Here is a 24,108-nt window from a genome sequence, read left to right on the forward strand (position 1 = left end):
CCGTAAGCAGAGGTCAACTCGCATCCTTGTTACATGAGTCCTCACACCTGTGCACCTGGTTCAAAGTAAGGCATCACTTAGCCAATAAATTGTACTCATACCAGTTGCCCCTTTCCTAGGACCGTTGCAAACAATTCTCTTCACTATCTTCGAACGTTTGATATCACCGCCATCACAATATAATTCTATTTAACAACAAACAATCTTTCGCGAAATTAAATTCCTTCTAAAAGCGTAGCGTACTGCTGGCGGCGCGATGGTTTGTTATGTAATGCCATTGGTCTCAACTTGGCAATGTAAGCAACGCACGACCCAGATCGCTTGGAAGAGGGGGAAACTGCCTCTCACTCTCAACCTAGCGTTTGGCGGTCTTCAAACCGCCTTCTGTACTCGCGGAGGGCGGAAAGTCGCGATTTTTTGTTTTATTTGAACCGCTCAATTCGATTGTGTCGCTAGAGATATCGAACCGGTGTTTTATTGGAAGTGTTATTCTTAACCTAAACTTGTGAGTGTATCTTCCAAACAAACGCAGGTAAGGATATAGTCTCCTGTCAGTCCACGTCTGAGGATAAAATGTGCTGACTTCTTATTTTAAAGCCCACTAGACATGTGGGAAGTTGACTGCCTTGATGCTGTGTTATTGTTACGCCTTCGGGTGAACGAGGTGTACATTTACCACTGAGATAAGAAGCAGTGTTTCCAGCCTACGTACCATCTTACTTATTTGTATTTACACTTGTTACTTAGTATCCCTCATTTCTAGGAATCAAAATATTTAAAATAAGGGAAGATTTAACTCTTTTCAATAATAATAATAATAATAATAATAATAATAATAATAATAATAACAATAACAATAATAATAATGGCTAGCGTCGGAGTTATCTGTTCAGAGGGTCCCGGATTTGGCCGGGACAAAGTACTGTATTTTAATAGCATCTGGTTCGTTCTGGCTCGATGTTTGTCGTCTTGAGGTTTGCTTTAAACCTCTTGTGCACAACTCAAGGAACGAATTAGTAATAATTATTTTTCAGCAAACACTCCAAAAAGTTAATGCATGGAGTTTCTGCACAAGACGTTATTTATTTATTTATTTATTTTTTTGCTAGTTGTTTTACGTCGCACCGACACAGATAGGTCTTACGGCGACGATGGGACAGGAAAGGGCTAGGAGTGGGAAGGAAGCGGCCGTGGCCTTAATTAAGGTACAGCCCCAGCATTTGCCTGGTGTGAAAATGGGAAACCACGGAAAACCATTTTCAGGGCTGCCGACAGTGGGGTTCGAACCTAGTATCTCCCGAATACTGGATACTGGCCGCACTTAAGCGACTTCAGCTATCGAGCTCGGTAGACGTTATTCGTGGTCATGTGTCCGTAGATGTTAAATAGACACGAGTTCCTTGATGGAAAATAACAATAATATGGAAGTTAGAGACGCTGGACCTCTGAGGTTCACGTTGTGTGTGAAAGGGTTAACGTCCCAGAAAATCAGCTGTCACGAAGCTGTCGTTTAGAAAAACCCCCCAAAAAGCGTGAGCGCCCAGAGGAAGGTGTCAGGGGATATTATTGCACCCTAAACCATGATGTACTAATGTCGTTTTGAGAACAAGAATAACAGAGCATTTTATATGGAAAGGCTCGTCGATATAGGCTACAAATTTATAGACATGAGCGCGGAAGCACTATATCGTCCTCCCTCGAAGACACCCTTTTGAAGAGTGGAGACGTCTGCCTGAAGTGAATGTACGGCGCCTTCTCAGAAGCATAAGAAGGCGTTATGAAGGATTCAAATATTCCTTATTAAAAGGCTCAATTACCATGTATCTTTTTGGTGTATGAACAGGGACCACTTTATGAAACTTTATGCAATGTTGCAATGTCTTCGTGTACTGGAGTGTCCAAAGAACGCTTTCCATTTCAGTTCTTCATTATAACAAAGAAGATTATTTGTTTTCATTGTCTGTCTGTTTTCATTTCTATTTGCATGCGATTCATGGGGGCATGAACATATAAACAAGTGACCAAATGTCTTTATTTGAGCAGTGTAATACAATGGTCACGCATATAAACACTTCAGTCTCAAACACGTGGTGGATGTCTCCATGTGCGGAATATACTAACCGGAGCGTGCGCACTGACGTCCTTCAGCAGTCCCACAGTCACAAGTCAACAATTGCCAGTAAAATGGATATAAGGTTCAGTTTACAACAGGTGTGGGAACTGACTCTTGAGAGCAGTACAGTGCTGTTTATCGTGCTAATTATCGTACCATAAAACTATAGACAATCGATAAATATCTTGAAGTATGATCATACGCTAGAGGCAAAAGATCTCTATAGGTCGACGCCCTGAACAAATACCATTTTTTAAAATGATCATACGCTGGGATACAGTATGTTTAATTTTGTTCCTTTCATGATCTCGAAAGGCGTGATTAGTACACTTTCTTAGGTGCTGAGTGAGCTCCGTGGCATAGGAGAAGCGTGACTGCCTCTTACCATGAGATCCCCTGCAATCCAGGGATTTTAATTCTGAACTTAGGACTGAAATGCAGTTGACTCAGCCTCATGAGATCAACTGAAGAGTTGTATGATGCGAGAGGTAGCGAACCCGGCCAAAGCCAAGCAATACGGCTGAGGATATCTTCACGCTGACTATGTGACATTCCAGTACTTGCAGGCCATCTGGCTGCGCAGCAGTCATTCTTCTAGGTCGAGGCCTTAATGGGCTATCGCTCCACGATACTTCTTTCTGCTTAAATGTTGATTCCACCCTCACGGAATATTTTTGAACACCAGTGGAATCTGCGCCTGAAAAATTACGATACTCGTATATCTGGAAGGGCATACGACTTAACGTCTAATTAAAAGTCTAAAATGAGACATGAGTGCCTCGAGTGCCCTTTGAAATAACTAGAATTAGATAAAGCATTGTGTTAAGTAATTTATACTGTCCTTCAATGTTAATATTAAAAGGCAATATTATCTCTAATATGATGTTACAGTAAGTTGTAAATATTTGAAACATAATACGAACTACACATTTCAGAATGTCCAAAATACCGTCCCCACCCTACACCCAAAAAGTAAACAAGGAGATCAAGTGAGTAAAGAGGGTTCGACTCACACCTAAGCCATCCTCGAAGTGGTTTTCCATGGTTTCCCCATTTCTTCTCCAGGCAAATGAAGGGATGGCGACCACGGCCTCACAACAGGTGAAGCTGCCCGAGAGAGGCACTGGTCCTCTTGCCCACTTGTATCCCCGACCAACTGTCCCACGCTCCAGGACCTTTGAGGCGGTAGAGGTGGCATCCCTCGCTGAGTTCGGAGAAAAACACACGTGGACGGGAAACTGAGTAAATTAATTTATCTATTACATTTCGTTTATCTATTTTTGTATTTTAAACACTTTTTTTTTTTTACAATCTGCTCTACGTCGCACCGACACAGACAGGTCTTATGGCGACGACGGAATGGGAAAGGGCTAGGATTGGGAAGAAAGTGACTCTGGCCTTAATTAATGTGCAGCCCCCAGCATTTGCCTGGTGTAAAAATGAGAAACCACGGAAAACCATCTTGAGGGCTGCGGACAGTGCGGTTCGAACCAACTATCTCCCGAATGCAAGCTGATAGCTACGTGGCCCAAACTGCACTGCCACTTCCTCGGCATTTTAAATACTGTTAGGACAAAATATAATTGGCCATTAGAATAAAATAGTGTCAGTAATAACAAACACACTGTTTTTTTTTGTTGTTTTTTTTTGTTTTTTTTTTTTGTTTTTTTTGCTTAGTGGTTTAACGTCGCAATAACACATTAAAGATTTTCGACGATGCAAGGATGGGAAAGGGCTAGAATTAGAAAGGCAGCGACCGTGGCCTTAATTAAGGTGTGGAAATAGGAAACCATGGAAAACCTTCTTCAGGGATGCGGCCGGTGGATTCGAACCTACTGTCTCACAGATACGCTATCCTAACCGCATGGCCAACTGGCTCGGTGTAAATAGTTGTGGCGGTAGAGGTGGGATCCTGAGTCCAGAGGTGAAACCAAACCTGGACGGTATAATGCCTTAAATCCCCGGCCAAAACTGAAATGAATAATAATAATAATAATAATAATAATAATAATAATAATAATAATAATACCAAGCGAGTTCCATTATCCGCAACCTCGTGCAGAGTGATTAGCGCTATGCACGGTCGCCTTTGTTCCCGGAAATTAGCCTGGTACTCAGTTCTGGTATTGGCTGAGTGAACATCGGGGCTGTGTGCCTATTCAGAAGTGGAAGTCTCGTTTTACATTTCCCTGACCATGAATTGATTCTATATCCTTCCGGATGAACTAAGCACTCATTACTGCCTCGGCTAGGCAATCCTCAATAATAATGGGGCGTGATTAGCTCAGTGGCTTGGCTGCTGATTTTTCCTCCCAAAAGGGATCCTGGGTTGAAATTTTCATCTCAAAAGTCACATGGCGTCAGGAAGGCCATACGGACTTAAACACCCGGCCAAAACCAAATGAGCCCGGGTGGCTCCGTGACCCCAGAAATAACTGTGATATGCTGAAGAAAGTAAATAATAATAAGAAAAAGTTGCGATAACTAAAACATTTTAATGTTTTTATAGCTACTTTCAACGGAGGTTGTTTTATAAACGTAAGCGTGCTAGCTGTCAACTTCGATTAGATACTCGTCTGAAGAAATACCGGAACAGCGTTCTTATGCAATACAGCATAAGTAATCTTTTCCCATTTAGATTAGGTTACCTTAAAAACGCTTTACATGGATTTTGTTTGCTTAACAACCCATTTAAATATTTATAAGGACAAAATACGCTTCTTTCAGAAGACTTAGGAGAATTTCTAGCAATAAAAACAAAGAAGTTCACCTCTGTGGTGTAGTGGTAGTGTGATTAGCTGCCACCCGCGGAGCCCCGGGTTCGGTTTCGATTTGAAAAGTGGTACGAGGGCTGGAACGGGGTCCACTCAGCCTTGGGAGGTCAACTGAGTACAGGAAGGTTCGATTCCCTCCTCATCCATCCTCTAAGTGGTTTTCGGTGGTTTCCCACTTCTCCTTCAGGCAAATGCCGGGATGGTACCTAACTTAAGGCCACAGCCACTTCCTTCCCTCTTCCTTGTCTATCTCTTCCAGTCTTCCCATCCCCTCACAAGGCCCCTGTTCAGCATAGCAGGTGAGGCCGTCTGGGCGAGGTACTGGTCCTCCTCCCCAGTTATATCCCGACCCAAAGTCTGAAGCTCCAGGACACTGCCCTTGAAGCGGTAGAGGTGGGATCCCTCGCTGAGTCCGAGGGAAAAGCCAACCCTTGAGGGTAAACAGATTAAGAAAGAAAAACAAAGAATTTTTTTTTTTAAAATCCTTTCACATTTCCAGGTTCATTTAATGTTGAAATGAATTGTAATTTAAACGCATTTTTAAAGGATCCTTTAAGCACGAGGGTCTATACTTTGTTTATTTCGAGGTACCAGTACATTTTCTTAATAACCTCCTCTTGAGTTTTACATTATCTTACTAATTGGAAGGTATTTATAATAATTTCCATTATTTTTCTTTTCACAACTTTCTGCCCATGTAAGGAGCGCGATTGAACTTACTAAGCAGATGACTTTGCTTTCTTCTCTTGCCAGAATCTCTTCATCCTCTCGCTGTGATTTTTCTTCCGTTCTTCCGTCCATGCGGCGGTGGTTCTCATCTTTGGTTTTTCAGCACAATTATGTTTGTTTACCAACATTCTGAAGCTAGGCCTGTCCCATATAATTTCACCTGTCTTGCTGACTTCTGAAGGTCATTTTTAATTTCTGTTATCCAATTATTCTTTACTTTTAGCGAGGTGGCATAATTACAATATATTTAGTAAGTCTTTCATTGTCCATTTTTTAAATTTGGGCATCAAATTTGGGCATCGTCTTTTATCTAACAGTGTGATATTTTCTCAGAATCCTGGTATAACTCAGCAGATCTCTTTTTCATCCACATCCCTTCTGGGCCAAAGATTTTCCGAAGGTTTCTCCTTTCTTGTTTTTCTAAATGTTTAGTTAGTAATCCTCCTCCAGCGATCGAGGTTTCTGATGTGTATAATGCTTCAGGATTAAATTATCGTGTTATATTTTCCAGAAGTTGGTTGTAGAACTTAGAACACTTTCATTAAGCACCGCGGTATGCTCTACATTGGTATGTCCGAACGACTGCGCTCTTTCCTCCCTTGCACAGGCTTCAAGGAAAATAGATTATGTTCCCAACACGGGCATTATTAGCGGGAATGCTGTATCAATACAAACTATGCGAGACGCCAAAGCTGACAAAACTAACATTAGGCGACAAAATCTTCAAAACTTTTCGATAATCGATAATCGCTTCATGCTTCATATAAACTATCGAGATTATCCCGATAGAATCTATAGATCAATAAGGTTACGTTATTTTTGAGTTAACGTAACCTGTTTTATATGCAGGGTCAGAAAGGAAAGTTTTATACACCCAATTAAAAACCTAAATACTGATTCTAAAGAATATTAACAACTGAATTGCGAACATACGGGACAGATACTGGACACCGGGACACCGTGGAAATGAAGGACCCATTCCCGTATATACAGCAGAACAAACCAAATCTCTCTTGGGCGTCTGTGGCTGAATTTTAATGAATTTCGTCGAGTGAAGACCAATTGTGTCACCATTTACTGGACCATATCGTACGACATGAGTGTCACATGGACTTTTCTCCGCCCTTCAAAAGTCCTACTACCCATGCCGGAACCCGTTATCTTCGGATCCGGAGGCCGACACTCTACCACTAATCCACAGAGGGAGCTCTAGTACACCATAATAGTCATTTATATAACAAGGCCCGGACGTGAGATTTTACATATTACTTCAGATTAATTTCCAAACGAATACATGGAACACATTGTAACGTACAATTTTTTTTTTTTCATACCATGTTGAATTTATTTACTTTTGTTGAGATAATACTGTCAAGCTCAGTTCAGGATCCACCATTCAAACAGACAATATAATCCATAAATAAATCGATATCATTCAAGAATCAGTGGACAGATGTATCGACTCTCCCACATAATGCACTGTAGCCATCTGGAAAGTATTCAAGCACTGGTAGCTGTTTTACATGCACTGAAAAATGTTTATGATGGTATGTTTTTATGTTGGTAGAAGTTAAGTCTGGTATGATACTGCAGTATCGTTAAGTTCCACTTTTCACATTATTTTAAATAATATAAACGTATGAAATTGGACATAGTAAAGCAAGCAATATCATCTCCGTACAGCCCATGAAGGCCCCTGGAAAGATGGAAGGTAAAGGCTTCCTCTATCCGTAACCTCGACACTTCGTGGGGTAGAGTGGTTAGCTCTACGCCTGGCCGTCTTTGCTCCCCGGAATTAACCTGGTACTCATTTTTCGTGTAGGCTGAGTGAACATCAGGGCCATGTGCATCTCCGGAAGTGGAAATCTAGTTTCTTAAATTTTTCGATTTCCTGACGGGGAATCGAACCCACGTCCTTAGTATGAAATAAAGGTAATTTATACCATGCATTTGAGTGTTGGGGGCTGCCTACCCGAGGTGGTAAAGGCGTGCCGAGTTCACCCGGAAGAACGTGAGTTGGATTCTCTGTCAGGAAGTCCAAAAATGTAAGAAACGAGATTGCCACTTCTGGAGCAGCATATGGCCCTGAGGTTCATTCAGCCTGCACCAAAAATGAGAACAGCTTAACTGCTGGGAGCAAAGGCGGCCGGCCATAGAGCTAACCACTGTATTCTGCTTAGTGCCGAGGTTACGGAAAGTGGAAATGTTTACTTTTCACTCCTCCAAAGGCCTTCGTGGCCTGCACGGAGATGACTGCTTACATGAGTGTTAACTGGTATAGCAAGACAATTTAGTTGGCTTTTACGTCGCATCGACACAGATAGGTCTTATCGAGACGATGGGATAGGAAAGGTGTAGGAGTGGGAAAGAGGCGATCATGGCCTTAGTTAAGGTCCCAGCATTTGCCTGGTATGAAAATGGGGAACCGCGGAAAACCATCTTCAGGGCTGCCTACAGTGGGATTTGGACCCACTATCTTCTGACTGCAAGCTCACAGCTTCGCGCCCCTAACTCGCAAACGGCAAAAATAGCTTTACGTCCATTTTGATATCATTATCGCAGCCAGATTTACGTTGCCGCATTGTAAGTGGACGTAAGTGGACGTAAACTTAGGACTGGGTAGTGCCATTGATTTCTTGTCTAAATGTCACGTAAAATAACATCACATCACGGGCGTTCTCTATCAAAATGTTTATCGCGAAAGAGTAAGGAAACGTAAAAGCCGTTGAAGTGAATGCAATAAATGTGTATGTGACATGGTCAATGAGCTGGTAAGATGCAGTTATTGTTCACTACATGCTAGAGAGCTGCTCCTGCTATCACTCAGGTCCACACATAGGGTTACCGTATTCTGAAACCCCAAAATGAAGACACCCTCAACGGGATTGATCAAACGCTCTTAGGACTGCCGAATCCCGAATGAAATATTATTAGTTCAATTTTATGTTGTTAGATGGCTATGTTTAGTCCGACTCCATGGCTGAATGGTCAGCGTACTGCCCTTCGGTTCAGGGAGTGTCGGGTTCGATTCCGGGCTGGGTCGGAGATTTTAAATTGCTTCTGATTAATTCTTCCGGCTCGGGGAGTGGGTGTTTCTGCCTGTCCCAACACTTTCCTCTTCATATTCAGACGACACACCACACTACCAACCACCACAGAAACACCCAACATTCATCTCATCCCTTCATATAGGGTTGGCGTCAGGAAAGACATCCGGCCAAATCTACATGTGCGACGCGATCCCATGGGTGTGAGAAAAGTGGTGAAAAAAGAAGAAGAAATTGCTATATTTAAATAAGAAACAAACAAAATACAAATATTACGCACATCGCACTTATCTACACTACACCACGTCCCATGGGTATTTGTCACTGGACTGAATATGTTTTAATAGTTCCTAACTAACAGGTGTACATGCCCTCTAAAAGCGATTACTTAGGATATTGGAGTTATGAGCTAGACACACTATATCTGATTCACCAAGGCAGCTTTGTGGTTTAACCGTTTCATGGCTTAATTTGTGATTTTGTTCACTTGTCGCAACTGTTTATTTAAATACCTTTTTATAACCTGAAAGATCATTGTCGTCCTAATTTATTTTAACTTTCTTCGGAAGTACAAAAAATAGTGATAACCATCGATCACTGTTGGACATTAAACTAAAAAAGAAATTATTTTCAATTCATTGGTATATTTATTCATAATGAAGTTAAAACTTACAAAAGAAAGTCAACATAATCATTATTGTTGCTCTGCTCAATTTTAGAACGTTGCTTTATTGTTATTTCCCACTAGCAGGTGCCCGCGGCTCCGCCCGCGTTTATTAATTCAACCGTTTAATTAAGTGCATAAGAAAAACTATATTTATTAACGTACATCGTTTACAGTTTTAATATTGGTCGTTTTCTATTGTTTTAATATTTCATCCCCTTTCAACCTCCGCCCGTAGGGGTGTCTTACCCTACAGTTTTTTTCTCCCAAACAGTAAGTCATATGAGTATCATGTTTGGTTGAGAGCTATGCTGGAATATGCACACGTACATCCATGATCCCAGTCATTTTGGACATTCCTTTCACCCTCTTCTAACCTACATCCCAATTGGGAATGAACTTTGGCTCAAACGGCATCCAGAGTGTCACGGTTCATCTCAGCTACCCCAAAGACTATGAACTCGCCACTAATATCTGTCTTTTTTTATTTTTCACCCCTTCCTTTAGGGGGGCTAGGGGTTTCTTGCCCCTAAAGTAATTTTTCCAGATATTAAGTTATCCTGTATGTGTATCTAGTTTGGTTGCGAGCTATGCTGAAACGTACACACACATTCACACTTAATCTCTGTCATTTTCGACATTTTCTTTATTCACTCCTTATCACCCCCTATGCCATGGGGAATGAACTGGGACTCTTAATTATTTTTATATACCGTTTATAGAAGAAGAAGAATAAAAAGAAGAAACGTTTTAAGAAACACATCATAATCTTTACATACTGTTGATCAGGCAATCCGCTGATCAGACTTGTCATGCGCTTTACTTACCTATCCCTAATTTTTTATTTTTTATTTTTTATTTTTTTGTTCACCCTTCTCACCATCTCTGCCGAACTACCCATCAGATTTCGTTCAAACTACTTCCTAAACCCTCCCACGGTTAATAAGGACAAATTGTGAAATTTTCAGCGAAATCGGTCCAGTAGTTTTTGAGTCCATTCGAGACATACATGCAAACAAACATTCATTTATATATATAGATGGATTTGAAATGTGCAAAGTATATTTTTATACAAAAAGGCACCTAACAGGTAGCGCAAATAATTTATGACCGCTTTTCTTTTCTAGTAGTGCTGCAATGCTAACGTATTCTCCATGTTCCAGTTTTGGTAGGTAACTACAATCACTGACCCAGCATAATCAGAAACAGCTAGAACTCCACGTTTGGCTACATGCATGCAACAAAACTCTCCTTCCGTTCCGTTGATGTACAGCCCGCGATAAGTTGTCGAACTAAATGAATTCGGTATGTGGCCATTAACATGATTTCGTGACCTTCTTACACAAGTCCCTCACGGGGGCCGTTCACCTTTCACCATTCCCTCGACTCTCCGTATCTTACAGCGGGGCAAAGGGGTGTGACTTATACCGTTCTTTGCGCGAACTGAGTCCTACAAACTAGGTTTCTTTGCTCGTTCAGCGTGGCTTTGGAACGACCTCCCTGCCAACATTAAATGCAAAAATGTAAATATTGTTAAATGTTAGGCTAGGAAGCACATGCGGTGAGAAATGTATGTGAATATGTGGAAGTATAAACCAGGGAGTGAAGGGTTGTGTAAATCAGAAATATATGACTGTTTTAGTTTAGGATTTAGGTAATTATTTCAAATGGTCAGGGGGCACTACGTGTAGGGGGCCCGTCCTCTTCCCCTGGCCTTCCATACATACTGTACAGGTTTATGATAAATAAATAAATAAATAAATAAATAAATAAAAATATTGTAAAGCAAACATAAAAAAACGACAACCGTACAGGCCTCGAAAGGCCCTAGAGGAGAAGGCGGTGAAAGCTTCTACCCCTCGTAACCCCTGCAATGTATGAGATAGAGAGATTAGCTTAACGCTCGGTCGCATTTGTCCCCAGGAATTAACCTGGTCCTCACTCTTGTTGTAGACTGAGTGAACTTCAGGGCCAAATTCCTCTCCAGAAGTGAAAATATGAACATCTTGTTTCTAAATGGTCTGGCTTTTTGACGAGTATTCTTCTTCTTAGTAGTAGTAGTAGTAGTAGTAGTAGTCTGATTGGACTGGCTCGGAGACTGGGCATTTGTGATTTTCCCAACACTTTCCTATTGATATTCAGACAACACACCACATTACCACCCACCAACAGAAACAGACAATAGTGATTACATCCCTCCACATAGGATTGGCGTATGTAAGGACATCCGGCTGTAAAACAGGGCCAACAGGACACAGTTCGCACCAGCGACCCAAGAAATGTGGGTAAAGCGATAGAATTATTATTATTATTATTATTATTATTATTATTATTATTATTATTATTATTATTATTATTATTATTATGTGTATGGTTTCCGAAGACGTCAAAGTGCAGAAATTTTACCAACATGAGATTTTTTTTTTGTATAGGCTACCAATAAGTCTACCGACAGCACGATGGTGTACCCCTTCTGGGCGGGGACGGTACAATACATCCACAGTATCGACTTTCTGTCCTATGAGGTGACTGAAAGGGGTCCCCAGGGGCCATTAACTTGGGAGCGTGGGTTAGCAACCACGGATCCTCTAGCTGAGACTGGCATTGCTTCCATTTATCTGTGTCAAACTCCTCGCTTTCACCTTTGCTGTCATTGGTCAACTCTTGTTCTTTCCGATCTCGACGGTGCTAGGTTTGCGGGAGCCCAGCGAATATTTCCTTTTCACACACTTCGTGGCTCCTCTCTTTCTTTCACCGGTACATTAATTTTTCGAAGTGTTGAACCTCTTTCATTTTCCCTCTAATTAGTGTTAAAGAGAGGATGGTTGCCCAGTTCGTTTTAAAACAGTAATCATCACCACCACCACCATGAAGATGGTGAAGGTGAGCACCTTCAAATACCACTGGACTGAGCCGGGATCGTACCCGCCAACCTGAGGTAAGAAGGTCACATCTCTTCCGTCTAAGACATTCAGACCAGCTATTGTACACAAGTACGTAAAATATACTTCATAACTGACGTTTACTTACCAAATGGATTTATTATCAGTAATTTCTTTTCAAAATTTCATAGAAATGAACTCTCACGATGTAACAGTCAACCATTGACAGTGACAGGGCAGCCGAGGAGAAAAATTAAATTAAATTAAATTAAATTAAATTAAAAATAAAATAAAATAAAATAAAATAAAATAAAATAAAATAAAATAAAATAAAATAAAATAAAATAAAATAAAATAATAATTGATACATTTCCCGAAGTGTGTACCAGCTGGCAACACAAGTCAATACTGGGAATACCAATACCAATGAACGGGTTAACCGACGGCTCCTGTTTTCTGCCCGTGGTTATCGGTGGTCGGGGAGGGATGGATGACTTTTATTCTTTCATCAGGTGTAACGAATTCTCCCGTGGAGGGGGCGTGAACGGTTCTTGAGAAAGTTGAAACTGTAAGAGGCTTCCCATAGTTTCTTTCCAAGGTCTTCATCCTAGTAATGGACCAAGCCTACGTTCTGTGTTACGACATATCCACGCGTGTTACCTCTTCTGAGAATAGCGCTGTGTGGTCATTTAATGTGTTACTGAATATAAAGTGCCTTTTCCTGGTAACTTTCATAATTACAATCGCGCCTCGGAGAGAACATTTCTAAGAATATAGCCCTATGTCATCACCTTCGAACTTAAATGCGGTCAAGTGTAAATAACGCCCGAAGGCAGGATCACTCTTGGAGACGGTAATATTGTATTGGTCTCCGTGACCGAAATACAAGTTTTCCGAGCAGACGCCGCCAGAACGACTTGCGCTACTGTAGTTAGTTAACTACAAACAGCGCCCGTATCAGTGAAATCGAAACGTAAGCAGATTGGAATGCTGAAAGACTTTGGTCGAATGAATATCTAATGTGTTCACTAGGGTGTACGTTTACATGCTGATATGTACGATATGACCTGCTATGGATTCCCTTGTCTTCAAAGATCAGACAGACTCACTTTATTTCGGTAGCACTCTTCTACCCGTGCCGGCTTGTAGGCAAAAAGAAGCGTATTTTAAGGGTGCCTGCTGTATCATCAGTCGTTGATTTCTTAATATCGGATCTCTGACGAAACGTCGCCTCTTACTTTTTCGTAATGTAGATTGGTGATCTTCTTTACTTGATCGAACCGCATCCTTGCTGTTCTTCCTCAAGATGTTCTGTCATTCACTTTGCTTTGTAAAGCAGTATTTTCCAAATTCTCGCCTCAAAATGTGCCCAAGAAATCGCAGGTTGCCCCATTTTGCGATGTTCCTTTCTTCTATGCTGGACACATTTTTCTCTCCCCTATGCTACTCTACAATCCTCCGCCAACACTACATCTCGAAGGCGTCAATTCGACTCGTGTCTAGGTTTAATAACTGTAAAAAAAAAAAAAAAAAAAAAAAAAAAAAAAAAAAAAAAAAAAAAAAACGAATTACAGCAGAGATTCAAGCAGATGCATATTCATAGTTCTTGATGCTGCCTGGTCGGGTCTTAGTTTAACTATGACCGCTTGACCTAGGTCAATACGTCGTTTATTCTCGTTTTCGCATCTTCCCATCATATTACTGATACTAACTTCAGGTTTACAGAATCACTGGCAGAAGCAGGCCTCACACTTGTCTGTATTGCGCAGGTGGCACGCCACTGGTATGACAGCAGGAAGCTGTGTCGCACACTGTCTGATGGGGGTGGAACTCCAATGTCGCCACTGATGTGCATATGGTATTACAGACCACCAGACGGCATATAGATTTTTAGTAAAAACTTTTTACATACGGCACAGAGCAACACAAGCACTGAAGCAGTCTAGTTTTCAGTTTACTTAGTCTGAAAATGTGAGGATTATCGTCAATGTAACATCAGCCTAGTGCAATTAGGGGAAGAGCGAAGTGAACTTTACAATAAATAAATAAATATATGAAAGAATTGAGAGAGGGAATGCACGAAGAAGGTTACTACAGCAATTCAATATAACTTACAGTAAAGTATAGTATGCAGTTTTAATATTTACATCATTTTCATACTCCTCCATATGATTTCGTTACTATTTAGCAAATGCCGTGTTGAAATCGCCTGTGCGTAAGTCTGCAAAGTAACGTTTAAAAACTAACCTCATTATTAATGCACTTGCAATATTTTTTTAAGTCTTGAAACTTCTGCACGCATATAATGGAGAGTCTGCTGCATAGGGCAATATACTGTATATCGATTTTGAGTTTAGATACAGTAAAAGTATTTCATGTAAGTTACAAATATTACCTGTCCTTCATTAGCATTCGTTTTTAAGGTTTGTTACAAAGCCAGTTCTGTGATGGGATTGGATTTGCAACGAAGTAGTGTTTCATAAGCCGTATACTCTGCTAGCATCGTAATATCTTCTGAAGAGTACATTCTGTAAATTTACTGCAGTTACAAATTAAGCTTTCCAAACAAGCGCTTGCAATTTGGCGGCTATCAGGTGTTTGACATGGCAACATGTCCGGCTCCATGGCTAAATGGTTAGCGTGCTGGCCTTTGGTCACAGGGGCCCGGATTATCAATCAATCAATCAATCAATACTGATCTGCATTTAAGCAGTCGCCCAGGTGGCAGATTCCCTATCTGTTGTTTTCCTAGCCTTTTCCTAAATAATTTCAAAGAAATTGGAAATTTATTGAACGTCTCCCTTGGTAAGTTATTCCAATCCCTAACTCCCCTTCCTATAAATGAATATTTGCCCCAATTTGTCCTCTTGAATTCCAACTTTATCTTCATATTGTGATCTTTCCTACTTTTATAAACGCCACTCAAACTTATTCGTCTACTAATGTCATTCCACGCCATCTCTCCGCTGACAGCTCGGAACATACCACTTAGTCGAGCAGCTCCTCTTCTTTCTCTCAATTCCTCCCAACTCAAACTTTGCAATATTTTTGTAAAGATACTGTTTTGTCGGAAATCACCCAGAAAAAAATCGAGCTGCTTTTCTTTGGATTTTTTCCAGTTCTTGAATCTGGTAATCCTGGTGAAGGTCCCATACACTGGAACCATACTCTAGTTGGGGTTTTACCAGAGACTTATATGCCCTCTCCTTTACATCCTTACTACTACCCCTAAACACCCTCATAACCATGTGCAAAGATCTGTACCCTTTATTTACAATCCCATTTATGTGATTACCCCAATGAAGATCTTTCCTTATATTAACACCTAGATACTTACAATGATCCCCAAAAGGAACTTTCACCCCATCAACGCAGTAATTAAAACTGAGAGGACTTTTCCTATTTGTGAAACTCACAACCTGACTTTTAACCCCGTTTATCAACATACCATTGCCTGCTGTCCATCTCACAACATTTTCGAGGTCACGTTGCAGTTGCTCACAATCTTGTAACTTATTTATTACTCTATAGAGAATAACATCATCCGCAAAAAGCCTTACCTCCGATTCCACTCCTTTACTCATATCATTTATATATATACGAAAACATAAAGGTCCGATAATACTGCCTTGAGGCAGGGTCGGGAATTTTAACCAACATTGGTTAATTTCGCTGGCACGGGGTCTGGGTGCATGTGTCGTCTTTATCATCATTTCATCCTCATCACGACGCGCAGGTCGCCTACGGGAGTCAAATCAAAAGACCTGCACCTGGCGAGCCGAACTTGTCCTCGGACACTCCAGACACTAAAAGCCAAGCCATATGCCATTTCATGGCAACATACAGACAGGTATGCGGTAACGGGCTTTATTGCGCAGATAGCGTACCACTGCTGTAACTACTACTACTACTACTACTACTGCTAAATTGCCTCCTAGAGGGTGTCGCCCCCTGTCAGGCCAGGAGATGAGTTGTGGTGGTTTGAGGTGCGGAAAAGGTGAGAGGGGAGCGGCCGTGGCCTATAGAAGGAACTGTCCTGACATTCTCCTGAGTGAGGAGAATGGAAAACCACGTAAAACCATTCCCAGGACAGTCGACAGTAGGACCCGTCTACCGCTTCCGGAATGCAGAGCTGTAAGGCCACAGTAAAGCCGTGGTCGCTGTTAGACGAAGCTACTCTGCTGGGTTTTGCGTACCAACTGAGCTACAGAACATATGAATGCAACTTACACATTTCAGATAAGTCTTTTAGGCTTCCTGCAAGTTGGACTTAAGTTCGTTGTGTTGTCAGTAAAGCGTAGGTTGGTGATTTTCCTGCCACCAAACTGAATTCCACCGCCCCACGCATCAAGTGCTCTTCTGATGACATACTATTCATAGATGTAATAGCGTCTGAGAGATTTAAAAAAAATCTCACTGTGGTGCAGACCTTCTGAAGTGGTGCCATCTGGACGGACTGCCTACCAATTTCGACATTCCTATTGTGCTGTTATCTCGCAAAGAAAGCAAGATGTTATTGAACTGAGCCCTATGGCTGAGTTCATTTTAAAAACATTCAAGCTCTTTAGGACTTTTCAATCGTGAAATTACCAGCGTTTCGCCCCGGTGTAGCAGTGGGATCATCAGTTGGATTGCTACACCTTTCCAAGACACTGGCGGCTAGTGCACCATTGAGACAACACTACAAGCCTCCTATGTAGGACAATGCAGTGACTTAATTTTGTCTGATGACAATGAGCGCGCCACCAGAAATCTTTAACATGCCAACAACAATGACATGGAGTGCCACGATGTTTAACCGTCTTCAAAAATCGACGTCAGCCGAGATCGAACCCACAAATTTGGGAACAGCAGTCGGACATTCTACCACTGATCCACCGGGGCAGCTAGAACTGAGGTGACATTGTACAACATTGTCTGCTTCCTTCGACACATTACTTTTATTTAACGAGTCAGTGCATCTACAGACACGGGTCTTCTGCATTTAAACACTCTTAAAAGCCACCGACTGAGTAGAGATTAGATCCGTAACTTTCAGCAGTGCTCTTCTATCTACGATACTTAAACTAATTATGATTTTCTTTCTTTCTTTCTTCCCTTCTTTCTTAATACGTTTACCGCACAGGGATGGGGTTTTCCCTCAGACTCAGCGAGGGATCCCACCTCTTCCGCCTCAAGGGCAGTGTTCTGGAGCGTGATATTTTGGGTCGGGAGGATAGAACTGGGAAAGAGGACCAGTATCGCACCCAGGCGGTCTCACCTGCTATGCTATGCTGAACAGCGGCCTTGTGGGGGATGGCAAGATGGGAAGGAATAGACAAGGAAGAGGGAGGGAAGCGGTCGTGGCGTTAAGTTAGGTACCATCCCGGCATGTGCCTGGATGATAAGTGGGAAACCACGGTAAACCTCTTCGAGGATGGCTGAGGTAGGAATCGAACCCCCTCTACTTAGTTGACCTCCCGAGGCTGAGTGGACCCCGTTCCAGCCCCTCGTACCACTTTTCAAATTTCGTGGCAGGGCCGGGAATAGAACCCGGGCCTCCGGGGGTGGTAGCTAACCACACTAACTACTACACCACAGAGGTGGACTGATTATGATTTTACTAATTAATTAGCAGTTATCTGTGCTGAGTTCATCTGGTGTGTCACCCAAAATCGCAAGCGTCAAATAATTTACGGATCTTCGTTTGCACGTTTTGAGAAATGGCATTGTCTTAGTTAAATAAAAGAATGCTGTAGTCTCTTCGTGTTTTATAAACATCGTCTTTGCACACACTAATGGAGGTCGATAGACAAGTTTCAATGTGAATAGATCTTTATGGACCAAAACCCCATGGTACAACAGCCCCGAAGGGCCATGGCTCACCAAATAACCGCTGCTCAGCCCGAAGGCCTGCAGATTATCAAGTGTCATGTGGTCAGCACGACGAACCGGTCGTTCTTGGCTTTCTACACCGGGGCCGCCATCTCACCGTCAGATAAGCTCCTCAAATCTAATCACGTAGGCTGAGTGGACCTCGAACCAGCGCTCACATCCAGGTAAAAATCCCTGATCTGGCCGGAATTGCTATTTTTTTTGCTATTGGCTTTACATCGCACCGACAAAGATACGTCTTACGGCGACGATGGGACAGGAAAGTGCTAGGACTGGGAAGGAAGCGGCCGTGGCCTTAATTAAGGTACAGCCCCAGCATTTGCCTGGCGTGAAAATGGGAAACCACGGAAAACCATCTTCAGGGCTGCCGACAGTGGGGTTCGAACCCACTATCTCCCGAATACTGGATAATGGCCGCACATAAGCGACTGCAGCTATCGAGCTCGGTGGCCGGGAATTGAACCCGAGGCCTCCGAGTAAGAGGCAGGAACACTACCCCTACACCGCAGGGCTGGCAGATGTTCATAATGTGCACCGATAATGTTACGACTGAACTCATCACTACACGACTAACATACTGTATATCATCGCTATGGATAAAAAAGGAAAACTAGAAAGAAAAAAAAACGCTAATTTATGAAGCCCCAGAATCACCATAAATCTTCCACGATTGCTGCCAACAGGGCTGCAAATGTGGCCCGACCATATTGAAAAGGGTGTTCACGTTAAGTTTGATATCTGAAAACATATCCCTCTTCCCTCTATCTCACTAATTGAATAAACCATTTGTCTTATCGGACATGCGGAGCCATTTGAAGCTAAACATTAATCTATTTTTTTATGTCTCCTTACCGATGTATCTCGGAGAATGAATGGCATTCCAAAACTATGACGTAGCGCCTGTGACGTACAGGCTACTTTCGCTGCTTCAACTTGCTTTATATGGCCATGACAGGTGCTGCAACTTGTAGTGGTTACATGGAGATTTCTCTTCGGAGGCCGCGCTCAACAGAAGAATGCATGGTCCGTATGATATCAATATCTAAGAACGTTCATTTTGGAACACCAATATCGTCACAATATTATGCTGGAATATCTGTCTGCTGACGTGTAATGCTGGCGAGTTTCTGATCATCTATATAACCTAAATAAAATTATAATTTTGTTTGTACATTTCATATTAATTGCCATATACAGTAATTTGTGTGTTTTTAAATCACAGCTTAGGTATACAAAAATCGAAACTATTTTCAGTTAATTTTTTGTCAGCCCACCTATTTGTTTCTTACAATATCACGGAAAAATCTTGTATAGAATTTTCTGAATTTTAAATTCGGATGAAGTCCGCTTGCGCACTAAGCTGTTTATTATCTGATTAGTATACAGTGGCGTACCAATATTATGAAGTGCAAAAACTGGAAATTTCTCCGTTTAGTGCTCAGAATTATTTATAATTTCAAAAATAATTTTTACTTGTATAACTACAGTAATTAGTGTAGCGTGACCCAAAAGTCCGTTAACATTTGACGAGACAATACTTCACGGAATATTGGAGGTAAAGAGGTAATAATTGATACACATGATTGGCATGACATGGGCTTTTACTGACACCAAAATAAAGTAAATAAAACTTCATTAGCAATGCCTTTTCCAGTAACGTCAACATGCCGCGGTTGCGGACGTATTTGGCGCCCTCTCTCACGACAGCTCCTTTTATACCGTACACGGGTCTCATGCGGCATCACTGACGTATTGCTGTCCAGCGCCATCTGTTGGCCTGTTTGTGCACTCGTTGTTGATGTCAATAAAACCCATTGTCATGTCAAGCATGTGTGGCCATTTGTACCTGACGTGTTGCTGTCCAGCGCCATCTCTTGATCATTTTGTGTTCTTTATTTTCGTGTCAATAGAACCCCATGTCATGCCAATCATGAGTGTCAATTATTACCCCTCTACCTCCAATATTCCAGAAAGTATTGGCTCATCAAATGTTAACGAACTTTAAACACTAGAACTAGAGTCTACTTGTCAGTAATGGATGTTTACCAACATTCTTACTCTCCCATATTGACGAAGGCTGCAGCTGAAAAATTTAGGGCCTTGTGTTTCTTCTATTTGTATCCTATCCACACGTGCTACACGGTTTGTCGCTGCTCTCCATCTGCTTTCTATACTGTACTTACAGTGTATATAGTATGACATGCTGTTCAATTATTCGAATGCCTGTCCAGTCCTTGAAGTTACACAGTCACGACGTTCCTCTTTTGCCAGCACAATGATGGCATCTTCCTGACGTTTTATTATTATTATCTCTGCACATTTCTTTCCCCCTGGTGGTTCAAAGTCGCTCTAACTTAGATAGGTTTTCGGGGACGACGGGGAAGTAAAGGGCGAAGGCTGGGAAGGAAGCCTCTACAATTTGCTTTACGTCGCAGCGACACAGACAGGTCTTATGGCGACGATGAGATAGGAAATGGCTACGAATGAGAAGAAGACCTTAATTAAGGCACAGCCCCAGCATTTGCCTGGTGTGAAAAATGGGAAACCACGGAAAACGATATTCAGGGCTGCCGGCAGTGGAGTTCAAACCCACTCTCTCCTGAATGCAAGCTGACAGCTACGCGGCTCGTACCACGCAGTCAACTCGCTCAGTGTCCGACTCGTTGGCTGAATGGTCAGCGTACTGGCATTCGGTTCAGAGGGTCCCGGGTTCGATTCCCGGCCGGGTCGGGGATTTTAACCTTAATTGGTTAATTCCAGTGACTCGGGGGCTGGGTATGTGTGGCGTATTCAGCATTAGAAATCATCCTAGATAGGGCTCTCATATTCACAGACATGTAGGTCGCGTAATAGGCCGTCTACGAGAAAAAGACCCGCACCAGGCCTCTTCGGAGGCCATACGCCATTATTAACTCGCTCAGTGCACCATATAAAAGCACCGACCATATGTAGCATTTAACCATTTGTTGGGGTAGTTTGAATTTCATTCATCGTTGAAGAAGAGAGATCGTATCCTGTTAAAGATATATCGAGCATTTCATATCTGGCCTTTATTTACCTGCCAGGACCAAGGTCTTCTTTATTAATTGTCCCCGCGTACTTTAGTTCACGTGCTTATCTCTCTCTCTCTCTCTCTCATTAAGCTCTAGAGATATATCATCATGCTCCTGGCGGCTAATGACCATAATTTGGTTTTAGAAATGATGGGGCGGGTGTCACGTATCAATGCTGACTGGTACACAACTATGGAAGTTCAAGCATGAGCGAATGCTGCGTGGATGAAATGGCACCAAGCCACTGGAGTACTATGTGACAACAAAATCCCTCTTCCTTTGGATCGAGAAGAGACTGCTTGATAGGCCAAGGCCAGTTAGGGCTGTAGCGCGATTGGTGAGGGGTGTGGGATGATTGTTAGATTCATAGTTACTTCAGTAGAAGAAACTTTGTTTAGAAGTAATTGTCAGTGTCAGATAATTTAGGGCAGTATCATCTGATCATATGGGTAGGTATCCTATTGATCTTCACCCAAATATATAATCCATGCGATACTCCTTTTTTGTACATAAATCCTATCAGAGTGAAGATTAAACAGTAGTGGAAAAAGAATCCATCTCTGGGAGCGAGTAGTTACGCGTTTCCAGTCACGTAGCTGTCATACTGCATTCGATATATAGTGGGTTCGAACTCCAGTGCCAGCAGCCCTGAAGATTTTTCCGTGGTTTCCCATTTCCACGCAAAGCAAATGCTGGGGGCTGTACTTGTTAAGTAAGGTCACGGTCACTTCCTTTCCAGTCCTAGCCCTTCGCTATCTCATCATTGCCATAAGATTCGCACGTGTCGGTGCGACGTAAAACAAAGAGTAAAATAAAAGGAATGCGTCCCTACTAAACTCCTTTCAGAGTTCCAACATCCGACGATTTCAGTCTCCCTAGAAATTCAGAATAATAACAATAATAATAATAATAATAGTAATAATAATAATGCCTCCCATTTATTGGTAAAATCGTAATGATAATGTTATTGGCTTTATGTCCCACGAAATACTTTAACGGTTTTCGGAGATGCCGAAGTGCCGGAATTTAGTTACGCGCCAGTAAACCTACCGACAAGAGGCTGACGTATTTGAGCACCTTCAAGTACCACCGGACTGAGCCAGGATCGAACCTGCCAAGTTGGGGTCAGAAGGCCAGCGTCTTAACCGTGTGAGCCACTCAGCCCCGCGGTACAAATCGTATAATATTAAGTACTTGAACAAACTAAAACTATAAATTTTAAAATAATTCCGTTATCATTTGAAGCACGAAAATATATTCGAATAATCAATACCGTATAAAAAATAAGACATGAAAAAAATGCTATATACTGTTTTTCGGTATTTCAAAACCCTGTTAGACCTCCCTTTAAAAACCCACTCCACCTGGAGCCAATCAAATAATGTATCGTTTACAGTCAAGGGTAACGTGTGTGCCTCTTACTCGGACACCTCAGTATCCTAATCCTGGACGGAAGGCTGGGATGGGGTTTACCAGGGTGCGAAATCGCGGAGGGGAAGGGAGGGTTCCCCCCACCTACGATTTTATTTCAAAGGCCCCCCCCCTCACTAAAATTGCCCAGGGGGATTCCTTCATTATAAAATGGGGAAAATGTAACATATATATTACTGAAATCAATGTTTTTTACTGTGCATGTTCTCATAAAAACATCAATAATAATAATACACATAAGATAGAAATAATAGGATGACTGCCAGACATTGAGCAATAAAACAACATAGCGGTGGCAACTCCGCACATGCAGCCTATTGTTCATGTCCACTCTGGCAAGTCCATCTGAAACCCGGGAATAATTTCCCATTGAACATCATTCTTGTTATAACAACAGAATTCAAACAAAAACATTTCAAATTTACATTTTTCAGGAGAGGGGGTAATTTACATACAAGGTAATTATATACCCCTCCCCGGCCGGGTACTGCTTGAAATAAACACTACTAGTTAAGCCTTATGATCCTTCTCCCCCCCCCCCACCATTTTTCCGACTTCACTCCCTGGGGTTTATTCATCTGTCTGACATGAGTCAAACAATACGGTTGAGGATGTCACACGCTGACCACGTGACACTCCAGTGTCTGCTAGCTATCTGACTGGGCAGCAGTCGTCTTAACAAGGTAAGGTTCTTTATGAGCTGTAGAGCTAGGTTAGAATGTGTTTCTTTCTTAACACCAATAATAGTTTATAAAAATAATATTCAGCCCATGTGACTGTAAAAGTTACGTTAGGCTGCGTGAACGATACGACTGCAAGTTTTCGGCGTAACATCGTCGCTGTCGTTTCCGTGTATTGTTGTCTCGCATTTGCCGTAAACGTTTTTGTTTGATTAATGCATTCTCGCTCTGTATCGCCTCGCCGCGGTTCACTGGACAAGCGAGGTATGACACAAGATAGAGGTGGAGGTGACGCCATGTTAGTGTCGGACGTACTATGATCATCTTGTTGGGTGCATATCTTTGGAATGGATAGAGATATCTGGATGATATTTTCCGCCATCATGTTTATCTTGATAAATTCTATCAATGTTTGACTTTTCAGCGATGCGTATTCACAGACGACAACGATAACTTTTAGACTTAAGATTCATTTTTCACACAGTATTGTCCCCAGTAATCTGTCAGCACTTCTTGTAGGATACACTTCTATTCGTCTTTGAAATAATATCTAAACCAAATCCAACAAACGACACGTCAGCTTGCAACACGGTACGGAAGTGAGCGCGCGCTCTGACGCCACATCGCAAGCTCCGCGTCACCCCGTGCCTACGTTGAAGGGGAGGGAACGGATGAGTTACAGACGAGTGAGACATCGAGTCAAGGAATGTACCTATAGTAATTGCCACGTAAGGAAATACCCCAGAAAGTAAATATCGCCGCCCGATGCTCTTCTTTTCTCTTTTTTGTAATGGCTGATCACTGCTGCCAACCTGCCTGGTTACATATTAAAATCATCAGACATAACCATAACAAACTAAC

General features: G+C 42.0%; 1 protein-coding gene across 1 annotated transcript in view; it reads left to right on the forward strand.

Annotated features, from left to right (window-relative positions):
• Positions 1 to 351: 351 nt before the first annotated feature.
• The window catches only part of LOC136878900 (uncharacterized), a 288,522-nt gene continuing 264,765 nt past the window's right edge, over positions 352 to 24,108 (forward strand). The window contains exon 1 of the mRNA XM_067152493.2: positions 352 to 532. The gene's annotated coding sequence lies outside the window, so the exon portion shown is untranslated. The remainder of the gene's footprint in view (positions 533 to 24,108) is intronic.

The sequence above is a fragment of the Anabrus simplex genome, chromosome 8 (genome assembly GCF_040414725.1).
Source record: "Anabrus simplex isolate iqAnaSimp1 chromosome 8, ASM4041472v1, whole genome shotgun sequence".
NCBI lineage: Eukaryota > Metazoa > Arthropoda > Insecta > Orthoptera > Tettigoniidae > Anabrus > Anabrus simplex.